General features: G+C 38.2%; 1 protein-coding gene across 1 annotated transcript in view; it reads right to left on the bottom strand.

The window, feature by feature from the left end:
* Positions 1–17,459, bottom strand: part of grin3ba (glutamate receptor, ionotropic, N-methyl-D-aspartate 3Ba) — a 132,363-nt gene that overhangs the window by 52,612 nt on the left and 62,292 nt on the right. The gene's annotated exons all lie outside the window — the stretch shown is intronic.

The raw sequence follows: 17,459 nt of genomic DNA, 5'->3' as shown, positions 1-17,459 counted from the left end.
AGTAGTATATTGATATCATCTAGGAGTACATCAATATCATCCAGTAGTACACTGATATCATCTAGGAGTACGTCAATATCATCCAGTAGTACACTGATATCATCCAATAGTATATTAATATCATCCAGTAGTACACTGATATCATCCAGTAGTATATTGATATCATAAAGTAGTACATCAATATCATCCAGTAGTACATCAATATCATCCAGTAGTACATCTATATCATAAAGTAGTACATCAATATCATCCAGTAGTACATCAATATCATCCAGTAGTACATCAATATCATCCAGTAGTACACTGATATCATCTAGGAGTACATCAATATCATCCAGTAGTACACTGATATCATCCAATAGTATATTAATATCATCCAGTAGTACACTGATATCATCCAGTAGTATATTGATATCATAAAGTAGTACATCAATATCATCCAGTAGTACATCAATATCATCCAGTAGTGCGCTGATATCATCCAGTAGTACACTGATATCATCCAGTAGTACACTGATATCATCCGATAGTACATCAATATCATCCAGTATTACATCAATATCATCCAGTAGTACATCAATATCATCCAGTAGTGCGCTGATATCATCCAGTAGTACACTGATATCATCCGGTAGTACATTGATATCATTGCATTGTTTTCTATTTTCCTCCATAGGGGTTTTAACCTCCTTGAGAGCAGCATGCAAGGCGGCATTATCAACTTGTAGTACCTTGATATCATCCCGTAGTGCCTTAAAGCCCCTTTTACAAAGAAGTTAACAACTGTAAGTATCCACTACTTGAGACAGTCTTTGCATTACTTCACAGCTGGTAGAATAAAATCATGTATAATAATAATAATCTATACTGGTGGACTTCAGATGGTTCGAACTCCGGTTCGTTTGACTTTAGAGGTTCCACTGTGGTTGCAAAAAAAGAGTATTTGACGGATGAAGAGCGAAAAAAGAAAAAAAAAAACACGGATTAATAGATGGAAAGCAGACATATTCCGAGCGGAATCACATTAACTGCAGCTTTTATGAGCAAAACACGGCAAACAAATCCCGCTCTGCCGCAGTCATTCATCACAAGGCCGATCAGAAACAATCAGTCACGTTTGCTCGTTATCTGTCGCTCTGAATGAGGCCGGGCGCCGCCGACTCCGACGAGGAGTCAACCGCTCACGTCTCATCCGCCGCCATCGCAGTTGGCTTGGCAGGACAACACTGGCACCCACAGTTAAACCCCCCCCACCACCACGTCAGACCCCCGGTGAAAACACTAGCTTGTTTCATACACTTCCAAACTGGATAACACTGAGTGTCCTTGAACGCAGCACACAGATGGAAGCCCCTTCGCCTCCTCCCCTTCCCTTTGGACGCTGCGACTGATTTTTCATCCTATCAGTGCTCTAGGCAAGGTTGACTTGAAGAAGGGGGGGGGGTCCAAAGTTCAGCTTGGATGAGGACATCGGTATGCATTCCATACACAACACATTCGGAATGATGTGGGATATTCCCGCATCAGTAAAACACGCACACATCACCTGCACGTCTTTAAGATGGGATACGGAAAGAAAAGTGCAGATTGGACACATTCATTCAAATGGAAATGTCCCACCCGGGAGTACAAAGTAAACAAGTCCTGCAGTCCCTTAAGAGAGGCGGGGGGGGGGGGGGGGGGGTTGGAATGGGGGGGGGGGTGAGTGAAGCATGCCGAGATATGGATGATTTAATGCAGGAGATGCATTTATCCTCACTAGGCATCTGTGTGTGTATGAGAGGTAGAGGGACGTCTTTCTTTGAAGTCAAAAGCGCCCCGAGACTAGAAATGTCCACCGCCGCTCCGATGAGCATCATCGCCATCAAAAAAAAACAGGAAACAGGAAGCTCGGAATGATGGTATAAATCCAAACGTGCTTTCATTCTACTCCAGCTCGTATCACGTTCATGACCCCTAATATTGATTCCTGGTTGCTCCGCTGCGTAAAATACACAAAATAAACAAAAAAGCCGATGTGGAATTAATCACAGTTTTTCCAATTAATTTGTCATGATTAATCACCATTTGCCCGTATGTATAAAATATCACCATTTTCACTGGATTTTACAAGAAAGATAAATGACAGGAAATGATGATGTGTATTTATTTGTATGTATTTTATATGTATTTTTACATATGTAAAAAAATTATTATATTTTTATAATTTTATATATTAAAAGATTTGACATAAAAAGTAAAAATATGCAAAAAAAGAGCCTACACAAATCAAGCAATCTCAATCAAGCAATCCAGTAGTGCGCTGATATCATTCAATACTACATTGATATCATCCAGTAGTACATCGATATCATCCAATAGTACACTGATATTATCCAGTAGTACATTGATATCATCCAGTAGTGCGCTGATATCATCCAGTACTATATTGATATCATCCAGTACTATATTGATATCATCTAGTAATATATTGATATCATCCAGGAGTATATTGATATCATCCAGTAATATATTGATATCATCCAGTAATATATTGATATCATCCAATAGTACATTGATATCATCCAGTAGTACATTGAGATCATCCAGTAGTACACTGATATCATCCAGTAGTATATTGATATCATCCAGTATAGTATATTGACATCATCCAGCAGTATACTGATATCATCTAGTAGTATATTGATATCATCCGGTAGTATATTGATATCATCCAGTAGTATATTGATATCATCTAGGAGTACATCAATATCATCCAATAGTACACTGATATTATCCAGTAGTACATTGATATCATCCAGTAGTGCGCTGATATCATCCAGTACTATATTGATATCATCCAGTAGTATATTGATATCATCCAGTAATATATTGATATCATCCAATAGTACATTGAGATCATCCAGTAGTACATTGAGATCATCCAGTAGTACACTGATATCATCCAGTAGTACATCAATATCATCCAGTAGTACAGTGATATCATCCAGTAGCACACTGATATCATCCAGTAGTACATCAATATCATCCAGTAGTACACTGATATTATCCAGTAGTACATTGATATCATCCAGTAGTACATTGATATCATCCAGTAGTGTGCTGATATCATCCAGTACTATATTGATATCATCCAGTAATATATTGATATCATCTAGTAATATATTGATATCATCCAGGAGTATATTGATATCATCCAATAGCACATTGAGATCATCCAGTAGTACATTGAGATCATCCAGTAGTACACTGATATCATCCAGTAGTACATCAATATCATCCAGTAGTACACTGATATCATCCAGTAGTACATCAATATCATCCAGTAGTACATTGATATCATCCAGTAGTGCGCTGATATCATTAATACTATATTGATATCATCCAGTAGTACATCGATATCATCCAATAGTACACTGATATTATCCAGTAGTACATTGATATCATCCAGTAGTGTGCTGATATCATCCAGTACTACATCAATATCATCCAGTAGTACATCAATATCATCCAGTAGTACATTGATATCATCCAGTAGTGCGCTGATATCATTCAATACTATATTGATATCATCCAGTAGTACATCGATATCATCCAATAGTACACTGATATCATCCAGTAGTACATCAATATCATCCAGTAGTACATTGAGATCATCCAGTAGTACATTGAGATCATCCAGTAGTACACTGATATCATCCAGTAGTACATCAATATCATCCAGTAGTACATTGATATCATCCAGTAGTGCGCTGATATCATCCAGTACTATATTGCTGGAAAAAAACAAAAACTTCGAGTCCCCATGCAGTAGCATGTAAGACCTTTATTTGAAGCAGTACTGATGATGTTTCATGGAAAAGGCAAATTAAAATGAATGGAGCATAAAAATATGATCCGGAGACGACAGTTCCGGCACATAAGATAAAGAAACACTTAGATTGAGCAACCAAATGGACCTAAACTCCCGCTCAAAGTTTAGACTTTATAGTTTTACACCTCAGTTATTTCTCGAAAACCAAGTCGTTCGAGTTTAATGCATAGCTTAAATGGTACAAAGCGAAGTGACAAAGTGTTCAAGACAAGGTTACCCATAAGGACCAATTTAAGCCGTTCTGCAGAAATGGAGGTTGAGCCATGGCAGTTGGTGGAAGTCATGGAGTACTTACTGAGACCTCGGTCTGCCTAAAAACAGTTTTTGGTACACAGCGGTACTACACCCTCGTCAACATCAGTTGATTGTACTGGACACTAACATCTAAAAACGAAACCGACTACTGACTTGTACTGCACTTTTGTATTTTCAAGGCGCTCAAATCACTTTGACTCAGACGATCGAACCAGTAACCTTCAAATTGGGACACGTACACTCAACCGTTTGTGGCGTTCTGCCTCTACTGCTGTAATTTAAAGGGTTGTCAACCATTTTTCTGGGCATGCCCAGTCTAGGACAAGCTGGAGGGATTATGTACTCCCAGTGGAACGTAGCATAGCATCGGTCGCATGGAATGTTTTTGTCCTTTTTTGGGCTTTTGCCTGGTGGATCAGGCGACTGGTCAGGACAGATCCTGGTGTGGTGTGTTCAGGGCATGTCTGACCCATAGGAGGCCTTGGGGAAGACCCAATTCCAGACCCATCTTGATGAATGGATGTATGGAAGATGGAGCTTCCATAACGGTCTTCAGCAAAAACAATCGAATCAATCGAATTTATTTACCTCTACTTTTTTCACACACTCTGAACCCTTAAAAAAAGATTTTTTGAAAATGAAATTTATGGCTAAATTCCTGTGATGCTATAACAGAAAGTAGCGCATTCCCGCAATATAAGCTAATATCACGTTTTGAAGTCTAATGTCGCATTTGTGTGATCTGACAAATCTTAAGTAACTTTGATCAAGCGACTTTTGGTCTGAAGTGCATGCATACTATTCTTCTCCAGTTTGGGAGATAGTTTAGCTAACAACAACGGCAACAGAAAGGCAAATTTATTAAAATTTTAAATCCATAAAATCTATTATTATTGTTAGTATAAGACCTAATATCAGCGAGTTAGCATTACTTTGCCAAGAATAGCGAAAATAGTGCGGCTAATATCCTCAAAAGACTTGAAACCAACATGATGGTCAGCAAAAGTAGAGGCTGATCTTTAGCCGACACGCTGACGTCTTTTTCAGACCTCTGCGTCAACTCGCCGAACGTTTCCTCCGACACTTTGACCCACGAGCATCTGCATGCCGGCTTAACCGGCGATGCGCTCCTTCTTTCTTTCTTCCCTTTTTTCTGCCGCTCTCAGGTAAAAGTTCCATCTGCAAGCGCAGAGGCTCCAAAGGAAGAATGCAAGATAAGCAGGCCGGAAAGCTAACCCGGAGCGTCAGCATTATTCCGGTGGAAAAATCAAGTCCACGCCCTTTTTTTCCACACAAATTAGCAGCCTTGAACGCAACCTCTTTCACAGGCTAAAAGCGGCCATCCTGATGAGCTGGACATGCGGAAGCTCTGCATCAGGGATACACACTTGACCTTGTCCTTGACCTTTTTTTATTCTGATTGGATAAATACATAAATTAATGCGGCAAAAATAACATCAAAACATCAAAAATAATATTAAAAAAAAATAATTAGTGGAACTATTAAAATTCAATGATCTCACCACATACAAAGGAACCTCGGTTAGCATCATTCATTCCTTCCAAAAGGTCCGACTCTAACTGAAACGGATGCTAACCAAATACATTTTCCGCGTTTTCCATTATGCAAAAAATCCATTCCAGAATACCAAGAATGTTAAATGGGACTCCGATAGAGCAGCTACACACAATAACCAGCACGGAAAACTTTCAAGTTCTTCCAGAATCTGCACCTATTCAGCTGTATTTCTTTGGATTTCGTTCCAACATTATGTTTCCCTCATAATGTTTTTTTTTTTAAATCAAGCGATGAGATGTGAATTTATTCGGTGGTACTTGAAGGCATCATAGGGCTAGCTGAAGGCAATATGTAATCATCAGTCGCTACTTGTATGTTAATTATATTAAGTGGTGTAGATTATGTAGATGTGGTTTGGAAAAATGCCTTCTTTATATTGCTAGCATTAAGCGCTAGCATTAAGCGCTAGCATTAAGCGCTAGCATTAAGCGCTAGCATTAAGCGCTAGCAGTAAGCGCTAGGCTGGCGACCAGGCTAAAGGCTACACGGTGACTATGATGGCTTTTTTCTCTGAATATTATGGCTTTATTCTCGGAATATTTTGACATCATTATTTATTATTATTATTCAAAAAATAGTAACTTTATCCTTTCTTTTTTGTTTCTCATATCATGATTTCTCTCTTAATATTTCATCTATATTTTTGTAAAATATTATATATTTTTTCTCTTTGTCTTAATTAATCATATTAAAAAATAAAAAAAAACAAATAATAATACTTTAAAATAATAATAAATATTAAATAAAATATTTTGTCATTATTTGTTATTATTATTTGAAAAATAGTAACTTTATCCTTTCTTTTTTCTTCCTCATATTATGTTTTTTCTCTTAATACTTCATCTATATTTTTGTAAAATATTATATACTTTTTCTCTATGTCTTATTAATCATATTTAAAAAAACAAAAAAAACAAATTATACTTTAAAATAATAATAAATATTAAATAAAAATATTTCGTCATTATTTGTTATTATTTTTCCAAAAAATAGGAACTTCATCCTTTCTTTTTTTCTTCCTCATATTATGTTTTTTCTCTTAATATTTCATCTATATTTTTGTAAAATATTATATATTTTTTCTCTATGTGTTATTAATCATATTAAAAAAAAAAAAAAAAAAACAAATAATAATACTTTAAAATAATAATAAATATTAAAAAAAAATATTGCAAATGAAATAAAATTTTTACTAAAAAACTAACTAAATCTCTTTGTCTTATTAATCATATATATAAAAAACAAATAATAATACTTTAAAATAATAATAAATATTAAATGAAAATATTGCAAATGAAATAAAATTTTTACTAAAAAACTAACTAAATCTGTTTGTCTTATTAATCATATAGTATATAAAAAACAATAATACTTTAATATAATAATAAATATTAAATAACAATATTGCAAATAAAACAAAATTTTTACTAAAAAAACAACTAAATAAAAAATATAAAACAGCCAGTCCCTGGGTGCACTATGAACTTACATTATGGATTATCGATGTGTCTTATTATCATCCATTAGTGATGAGTACCTATGCGTTTAATAAGTCTGCAACAGTTATGAATAAAAAACATGGTTCTTTAAAAAAAACTGTTTTGGTGTAGACATATCATAAAACTTTAATATAAATCTGTGTGTAGAATTTATGGAAATGATTTTCTTCAGGTTTCTGATGGGCTTTTAGGGCCTTATGGTTGATGGATTATAGCGCCACCTGCTGCTAGTCAAAACAAATAGCAATGTACGTGGAGACTTTCCTCGCCGGGCTTACATTATTCTGAGTTTATGGTGTTTGAAATAAGATTTGCACCCTGCTGTGAAAACCTATCCTTGAGACACACAAACATAACACAACACACACACACACACACACACATTCAAACTACAAGCGGCCTTTTCACAAGTGCGGATATTAAAGCACATATCAGGCTCTCTTCCATCTTCCATCTTTCATCTCAAACATATATTTACAGCCGCCTCACCTCCTATCTCTCCTTCATCGCGCTGCCTGGCGTACACCTGGTGAAATATTCATGTGTTCACTGGAGGGTTCTTGTTGTTGTTTTGGAACGCTGCTCCCTCATCATGAGCTTTGTTTGTGGGCCGAGGAGGCGGCAAAGCGCACATTCGCCGTTGATGCGCGTCCACCGGTCGCTGTGGGCGCACCCGAGGCCCGTGTGGCCTCCACAGTCACTCGGAAGGCTAAGCTCCCATTTGGCAGCGAGCTCTCAAACTGCAGGTGCTGCTCATTCTTTTGTGCCCACGTTGGGAAATCTATAAATATTATTTTTTTTTCCCCGCCTGACGTGTTGTGCATCGGCTTGAATCTTTACCTAGTCGAGGCCTAAATAAGGAATGAGCCGAGTAACTGCGAGCTGCACCCTCATGTTCTGATCCGACGCACCTGTGTCAGTTTCCTTGCTCCGCGTAGCACAAAGATCATCTCGGGGTTGAGATGCTCACACCTCGGCTTTTTGCAGGCACATTTTAACATTCCTAACTCTCAGACCCGTGTAAAGAAAATGGAATTCGTGTACAGTTGACCCCCGGAATTCACAGCCCCAAATTTTTTTCTAATATTTTTTCTCCAAAAATCTTTTTCCGTAGTCGGTAATAATTTTAAATACAGTAATCGTTCTTAACGTTCTATCAAAAAGTTCACATTTTAATCATGAACCTACTGGTTGGAGACAAGAAAGGACTATGATTATGTCACTCCTGTAGCCATGCCTTTTCTTCCTGTTTGTAGCATTTTTTGTATCCTTGTTAAAACATCTAAAAAGTCAAAGTTTTTGCGCAATGAATATTTTTCCTGTTTGTAGCGTTTTTGTGTCCTTGTTAAAACATAAAAAAGTATACGTTTTTGTGCGATTAATATTTTTCCTGTTTGTAGTGTTTTTGTATCCTTGTTAAAACATCTAAAAAGTCCAAATATTTGCGCAATGAATATTTTTCCTGTTTGTAGCGTTTTTGTATCCTTGTTAAAACATCAAAAAGTCAAAGTTTTTGTGCAATGAATATTCTTCCTGTTTGTAGCGTTTTTGTATCCTTGTTAAAACATCAAAAAATGTCCAAGTTTTTGTGCAATGAATATTCTTCCTGTTTGTGGCGTTTTTGTATCCTTGTTAATATATCAAAAAAAAGTCTTAAGTTTTTGTGCGATGAATATTTTTCCTGTTTGTAGCGTTTTTGTATCCTTGTTAAAACATCAAAAAAGTCCAAGTTTTTGTGCGATGAATATTCTTCCTGTTTGTAGCGTTTTTGTATCCTTGTTAAAATATCAAAAAAAGTCTTAAGTTTTTGTGCGATGAATATTCTTCCTGTTTGTAGCGTTTTTGTATCCTTGTTAAAATATAAAAAAAGTCTTAAGTTTTTGTGCGATGAATATTCTTCCTGTTTGTAGCATTTTTGTATCCTTGTTAAAACATCAAAAAAGTCCAAGTTTTTGTGCGATGAATATTCTTCTTGTTTGTAGCGTTTTTGTATCCTTGTTAAAACATCAAAAAAGTCCAAGTTTTTGTGCGATGAATATTCTTACTGTTTATAGCGTTTTTGTATCCTTGTTAAAACATCAAAAAAGTCCAAGTTTTTGTGCGATAAATATTCTTCCTGTTTGTAGCGTTTTTGTATCCTTGTTAAAACATAAAAAAGTCAGTTTTTGTGCAATGAATATTCTTCCTGTTTGTAGCATTTTTGTATCCTTGTTAAAACATCAAAAAAAGTCCAAGTTTTTGTGCGATAAATATTCTTCCTGTTTGTGGCGTTTTTGTATCCTTGTTAAAACATCAAAAAAAAGTCCAAGTTTTTGTGCGATGAATATTCTTACTGTTTATAGCGTTTTTGTATCCTTGTTAAAACATCAAAAAAAGTCCAATTTTTTGTGCGATAAATATTCTTCCTGTTTGTGGCGTTTTTGTATCCTTGTTAAAACATCAAAAAAAGTTTTTTTGCGATGAATATTCTTTCCCAAACATGCAATAGTTTTGGAAGAATGTGCTGGGAATGTTAACATGGCTAGAAGTTTGTACTGTGTTGTAATTGCGTTTGAGTACGGTTCGCCTACACTTTGAAAGCTTGGCTTATATTGGCTTATATTTAAGTACCTTGTTCTGCATTGCTATTCTTATGGAGGCAATTAAGGGCAATTTGCCCGACACGCAATTATTTCAGCAATGATAGCATCACAGCCCATGGAGTTCTATCTTGTTTGGTAAAATGAGCTACACTTCACAGCACTGTAGTGATTTCAATAAAGAACATTAAGATTTAATAAAGTTTAATCGCTTTTCACTTTTATTTTCAATACATTTAGCTGAAGTAATGAACGCTACTTTGCTAGCAGTCTACAGTTAGCTTCTGCTGTATGTTTAGCATAACAAAAATGGTTTGGAAAAATGCCTTCTCTATACTGCTAGCATTAAGCGCTAGCATTAAGCGCTAGCATTAAGCGCTAGCATTAAGCGCTAGCATTAAGCGCTAGCATTAAGCGCTAGCATTAAGCGCTAGGCTGACGACCAGGCTAAAGGCTACACGGTGATTATGAAGGCTTTTTTCTCATGATATTATGGTTTTAATCTCAGAATATTTTGATTTCATTATTTATTATTATTATTCAAAAAATAGTAACTTTATCCTTTCTTTTTTTGTTTCTCATATGATTTTTTTCTGAATATTTCATCTATATTTTGGTAAAATATAATATATTTTTTTGGAAAAATGCCCTCTCTATATTGCTAGCATTAAGCGCTAGCATTAAGCGCTAGCATTAAGTGCTAGCATTAAGCGCTAGCATTAAGCGCTAGCATTAAGCGCTAGCATTAAGCGCTAGGCTGACGACCAGGCTAAAGGCTACACGGTGACTATGATGGCTTTTTTCTCGTAATATTATGGCTTTATTCTCAGAATATTTTTTACTTCATTATTTATTATTATTATTCGAAAAATAGTAACTTTATCCTTTCTTTTTTTGTTTCTCATATGATTTTTTTCTGAATATTTCATCTATATTTTGGTAAAATATTATATATTTTTTTGGAAAAATGCCCTCTCTATATTGCTAGCATTAAGTGCTAGCATTAAGCGCTAGCATTAAGCACTAGCATTAAGCACTAGCATTAAGCGCTAGCATTAAGCGCTAGCATTAAGCGCTAGCATTAAGCGCTAGCATTAAGCGCTAGGCTGACGACCAGGCTAAAGGCTACATGGTGACTATGAAGGCTTTTTTCTCGTAATATTATGGCTATATTCTCAGAATATTTTCACGTCATTATTTATTATTATTATTCGAAAAATAGTAACTTTATCCTTTCTTTTTTGTTTCTCATATTATGATTTTTCTCTTAATATTTCATCTCTATTTTTGTAAAATATTATATATTTTTTCCATTTTTCTTATTAATATAAAAAAAATAAAAACACAAATAATAACACTTTAAAATAATAATAAATATTAAATAAAAATATCGTAAAATAAAATACATTTTTTACAAAAAAAACTAACTAAATAAAAAATATAAAACAGCCACAGGTAGTAAATGTCACACTATGAACTTTATGGATTATCGATGTGTCTTACATTATCATCCATTAGTGATTTTAATAAGTCTGCACCAGTTATAAATAAAAAACATTGTTCTTTAAAAAAAACCTGTTTTCATGTGGACATATCATAAAAACGCTGCACTTATCTGATGACACCCGAAGACTACTAGAAGAGGATATTACGGTCGGAAAGTACGCAGAAGAGCCAGCGCCCACGTGGACGACGGAGCTGTTGAACGTATGCATTGTTTTTCCTTATCGGCGTCCAAACAAACAGCAGTGATTGAACGCCACGTGTTGTGTTTATGTAGCTAATGAAGCCGCGTGGAGGAGGACGCTTCGGTTGACCGCACACTTGTTGTGTAATTGCCTGCAAATGTAATTACTAAAACGTCTCCTGTCGCCAAGTGGGATGCGTACCAATTGAGTCTTTACTGTATGTATGACCGCGTACTTATTGCTTATTGATAATCTAAGCACAGTAGCAGCAAAAAAAAAAACAGCATAAAACATAAAATAATACATAAGGCTTGGCGATTGAACAGCAGGCAGACAGTGGAGCGCACTAGCGGAACTGGGTTTGATTATCGGGGAATGGACACCCGCCGCTCAGGCTGCTCGGGACAATTTGGCCGACGCCGGCGGTACGACGAGCGTGCAGAGTCCATTAAAAGCCAAGGAGCCTGTTAGCATCCACGGAGGAGCCATGGATGGAATTGAACTGTAAAAACACAGCGGTGCTCCTGAGTGATTGCGGGCAAAGCCGTAAAAAGTCCTGGCAGGCTACCCGATTTCACCTTGAGACTCGTACTCCGCATTGTTTGAGTCGGACGATTCATAGGTTTGAGTCATACAGTTCAGTCATAGGATGCTAAGTCGTGACTAAAAATGACCTGGTTTACACCTAATGTGGAACCCAGATGACATAACCTTCCTCTTGTGTTAGAAAGATCAATTTGGATCATGGAAAGATCAATTTGGATCATGGAAAGATCAATTTGGATCATGGAAAGATCAATTTGGATCATGGAAAGATCAATTTGGATCATGGAAAGAACACTTTGGATCGTGGAAAGAACACTTTGGATCATGGAAAGAACAATTTGGATCATGGAAAGACCAATTTGGATCATGGAAAGATCAATTTGGATCATGGAAAGAACAATTTGGATCATGGAAAGACCTATTTGGATCATGGAAAGAACAATTTGGATCATGGAAAGACCAATTTGGATCATGGAAAGATCAATTTGGATCATGGAAAGATCAATTTGGATCATGGAAAGATCAATTTGGATCATGGAAAGAACACTTTGGATCGTGGAAAGAACACTTTGGATCATGGAAAGACCAATTTGGATCATGGAAAGATCAATTTGGATCATGGAAAGATCAATTTGGATCATGGAAAGATCAATTTGGATCATGGAAAGAACACTTTGGATCGTGGAAAGAACACTTTGGATCATGGAAAGAACAATTTGGATCATGGAAAGAACAATTTGGATCATGGGATAACCAATTTGGATCATGGAAATATGAATTTGGATCAGGGAAAGACCAATTTGGATCATGGAAAGATCAATTTGGATCATGGAAAGAACAATTTGGATCATGGAAAGAACAGTTTGGATCATGGAAAGAACAGTTTGGATCATGGAAAGATCAATTCCGATCATGGAAAGAACAATTTGGAACATGGAAAGAACAGTTTGGATCATGGAAAGAACAGTTTGGATCATGGAAAGATCAATTCCGATCATGGAAAGAACAATTTGGAACATGGAAAGAATAATTTGGATCATGGAAAGAACAATTTGGATCATGGAAAGAGTCATTTGGATCATGGAAAGAACAATTTGGATCATGGAAAGAATAATTTGGATCATGGAAAGAACAATTTGGATCATGGAAAGACCAATTTGGATCATGGAAAGATCAATTTGGATCATGGAAAGACTAATTTGGATCATGGAAAGAACAATTTGGATCATGGAAAGAACAATTTGGATCATGGAAAGATCAATTTGGATCATGAAAAGAACAATTCGGATCATGGAAAGACCAGTTTGGATCATGGAAAGAACAATTTCGATCATGGAAAGAACAATTTGGATCATGGAAAGAACAATTTGGATCATGGAAAGATCAATTTGGATCAAGGAAAGACCAATTTGGATCAATGAAAGAACAATTTGGATCATGGAAAGACCAGTTTGGATCATGGAAAGAACAATTTAGATCAAGGAAAGACCAATTTGGATCATGGAAAGAACAATTTGGATCAAGGAAAGAACAATTTGGATCATGGAACGACTAATTTGGATCATGGAAAGAACAGTTTGGATCATGGAAAGATCAATTTGGATCATGGAAAGACTAATTTGGATCATGGAAAGACTAATTTGGATCATGGAAAGACTAATTTGGATCATGGAAAGAATGACAAGAAGTAGAGTGAACCAAGATCTGGACCTGTTCTGCTTTTTGATTTCCGTTTATACTAAAGTTGTGTTGCTGAAAACAAGAACTTTTTTTTAAGAGATGACACCAGAAAGCGAACACAACAGGAAGGTTAAATGATGATCCAAGGATAAAAAAACATACGCGTACGCCAAATACGATCCGCCCTGGAGGAGCTTTGACCGGTTTTAACGAGCCTCACGAAGGTATGGATGTCATCGCTAATCGCCGCGCGGGTTCGATCGGGCGAGGCGTTCAGGGCCCGTTCGTCAGCCGGCGTTAGTGCTGAGCGCACCGCTAGCGTCGGCGAAGGCTGTCATCTCAGCCAGATGCCCCGACGTCTCTTTTGTCAGGGGCTCCTTTGATGGGCTCATTCACCGACGGAGCAAAAAAATAGATCCATGCAACGAGGCCTCACATCCAGCTTCAGCAATATTTATGAATATGACAGCAGATGCTATTTATCAATTCATGAATGGCGTCCTTGTACAAATACTAATAGAAGATGAATATTTGGTGAAGCATCACCGACACCACGGCGGTGATTGATTTCCGCCAGAAAGAAGAAGGCTAATCTGACTTATGATTGCCGCCGCAATCGCGTCTTCGCTCCCGACTCATCCAGCACATTCCGATTATGCCGCACATCTGTCAATAAGAGGCCCGGCACGCCGCACGCGGCGAGCGCTACCTCCTCCAGATTTTCCGACGGGGACGCATCCATCGCCGCAATTTTCTCCATCACGACTCCCTACTTGCGCCGCTCATCCTGCGAGCTCGCCACGCCTGCCAGAGGTGGCGTCAATCGTTGGGAGTAATCATCATCCCATCGTGTTGGGAGAAGGGGGGGGTTAAGCTGTTTGGGGTGTTTTTCCGGGCTGCTGGCGGGATTGTCAGGGTGGAAAATAGCCTCTTGGCCGGCTCATAACGGCGAGGACCGGCGAGATGACAGCATTATTTAGTTTAACGGGAGGATGAGCCTCCCTCGGCGCCGATGCAAAGCGACTTGGATGTTAAGAACGGTGCGCCTGCAGGGAACTGCGCCTGCATCGTGTCTGGAATGGGATGTTTGGAGCTTTGGGCCCGGGTGGCGCTTCCCACTGCTGAGGTCCATCCTATCCGGGTTTACTGGATGTCTTCTGGATCTGACGCATTAAACACACCCAAAGGTCTTGGTGGCAACGCCGGCTCTAATCTACGTTTCATGACGTCTGGACAGAAAAAAAAGGCAGTACAGTCGTACCTCGCTATATTATATTTTTTATATATTTTTATATTTCCATATATAGAGATATTACTCCCTAACGCCATCCCTTTTTTCCTAAATTAATTCATTCATAAACTATTATTGTTTCACGGTTAACTATGGCCTCTTGTTCCCTGTGGAAGTGGTACGTTACCAGGCGGCTTATTTTGTCCTTTTTCCTCATCTTCAAACCCATCCATCCATCTATGCATCCATCCATCTATGCATCCATCCATCTATGCATCCATCCATCCATCTATGCATCCATCCATTCATGTATACATCCATTCATCCATCCATCCATTCATCTAAGCATCCAACCATGCATCCATCCATCTATGCATCCATCCATCCATGTATACATCCATCATTTATGCATCCATCCATTCATCCATCCATTCATCTATGCATCCATCCATCCATGTATGCATCATCCATCCATCCATCCATCCATCCATCCATCTATGCATCCATCCATCCATCCATCTATGCATCCATCCATCCATCCATCCATCCATCCATCTATGCATCCATCCATCCATCTATGCATCCATCCATCCATCCATCCATCCATCCATCTATGCATCCGTCCATCCATCCATCTATGCATCCATCCATCTATGCATCCATCCATCCATCCATCTATGCATCCATCCATCCATCCATCTATGCATGCATCCATCCATCTATGCATCCATCCATCCATCTATGCATCCATCCATCTATGCATGCATCAATCCATCCATCAATGCATCCATCCATCTATGCATCCATCCATCTATGCATGCATCCATCCATCCATCCATCCATCTATGCATCCATCCATCTATGCATGCATCAATCCATCCATCAATGCATCCATCCATCTATGCATCCATCCATCTATGCATGCATCCATCCATCCATCCATCCATCTATGCATGCATCCATCCATCTATGCATCCGTCCATCCATCCATCTATGCATGCATCCATCCATCCATCTATGCATCCATCCATCCATCTATGCATCCATCCATCCATCCATCCATCTATGCATCCATCCATCCATCTATGCATCCATCCATCCATCCATCCATCTATGCATCCATCCATCCATCTATGCATCCATCCATCCATCTATGCATCCATTCATCCATCCATCCATCCATCCATCCATCCATCCATCCATCTATGCATGCATCCATCCCTCTATGCAGCCATCCATCCATCTATGCATCCATCTATGCATCCATCCATCCAACAGGAGTTTTACGTTTCCCAGTGACGTTCCCACACTCTACCTGTGTTTACATCAGAAAAATCATGGATGTTAATTATTTATTATTAACTATTTGTCAAGCATTTTGTTTACTTGTATTTACGAGCCCAAATATTGCTTCACTTTAAAGAGCAGAGGCCAAGAAACACTTTGAGGTCGGCCATCTTGGCTCTTGGCTCCGACGCCGACTTGCTTTGGCAAGATTCCCATCATCATTTTCTTGCGTCTTGTTGACTTTGTATTCTAAAACAATGTTTTAAAGTATTTATTTTTAAATACAAGGTTGTGTGGAGTACGTTTTTTCTTCAGATTTGGAACAGGAAAAATATGTAGTTTTTAAAATTATGCGTAACGCTGTACAAAAAACTACAGACAAGACATTCAATATTTTAGCTGTAGCAGAAGAAACAGAAAAAATATATAAATATAAAAAAAATTATTCACCACAGTATGATGTTTTTTGGAATAATGCTAATGGAACGGCTAGCTTTGGCATGAAACAGGAAATGGCAGTATCTACAGGACTGGAATGGATTGGCATCAACTGAAACTTTCATTCATTTTCTATACCGCTTATCCTCATGCTGGAGCCTAACCCAGCCGTCTTTGGGGTCCACCCTGGACTGGTCCCCAGCCCACTCATATTCATTTAGTGGCCAATTAACCTAGCATGTTTTTGGAATGTTGAAGGAAACCGGAGTACCCGAAGAAAACCCATGCATTCACGACGAGAACAGGGTGGAATTGAACTCTGGTCTCCCAGCACGCTAACCACTTGACCACCGTGCAGCTTAACGGAAACTTAGAACTTATATTTATAATATAAATATATTTATTTGTGTACTCGGCTATTTCTGCAATGTTTCCTTCCCAGTCCCGGTCTCGGCTAAGCTAGGAACCACGGGGCCCCGTCCCATTCATTCTAATAAAAACATATTGAAGACCACAGTACAGTCCAACGCCCAGCGAGTCGGCGGCGTAATGTGGCATGCTCTCGGTTTACGAGTCTGACGGCTCGAGGGTGGTCCGACATGGGTGATAGAAGACAGGCGAGCGATGGGAGTCATTTAGGGCCGGCGTGTTTTGCGGCGAGTCAAGGATGAGTGCGGCGCCGGGCTACGACCCAGGATGGATGACATCGGCGTGACTAAACGACCCGCCTTGATTCAGCCTCTCTCTCAGCCGACCGCACTCGCTCCAAACGGCCTTTCATCCATCTCCATGAGCGCCGGATG

Source organism: Doryrhamphus excisus, linkage group LG19 (assembly GCF_037039965.1).
Source record: "Doryrhamphus excisus strain RoL-2023G ecotype Guam linkage group LG19, RoL_Dexc_Guam_v1.1, whole genome shotgun sequence".
NCBI lineage: Eukaryota > Metazoa > Chordata > Actinopteri > Syngnathiformes > Syngnathidae > Doryrhamphus > Doryrhamphus excisus.
The sequence above is the reverse complement of the archived record's forward strand: the minus strand, read 5'-3'. Positions and strand labels throughout refer to the sequence as shown.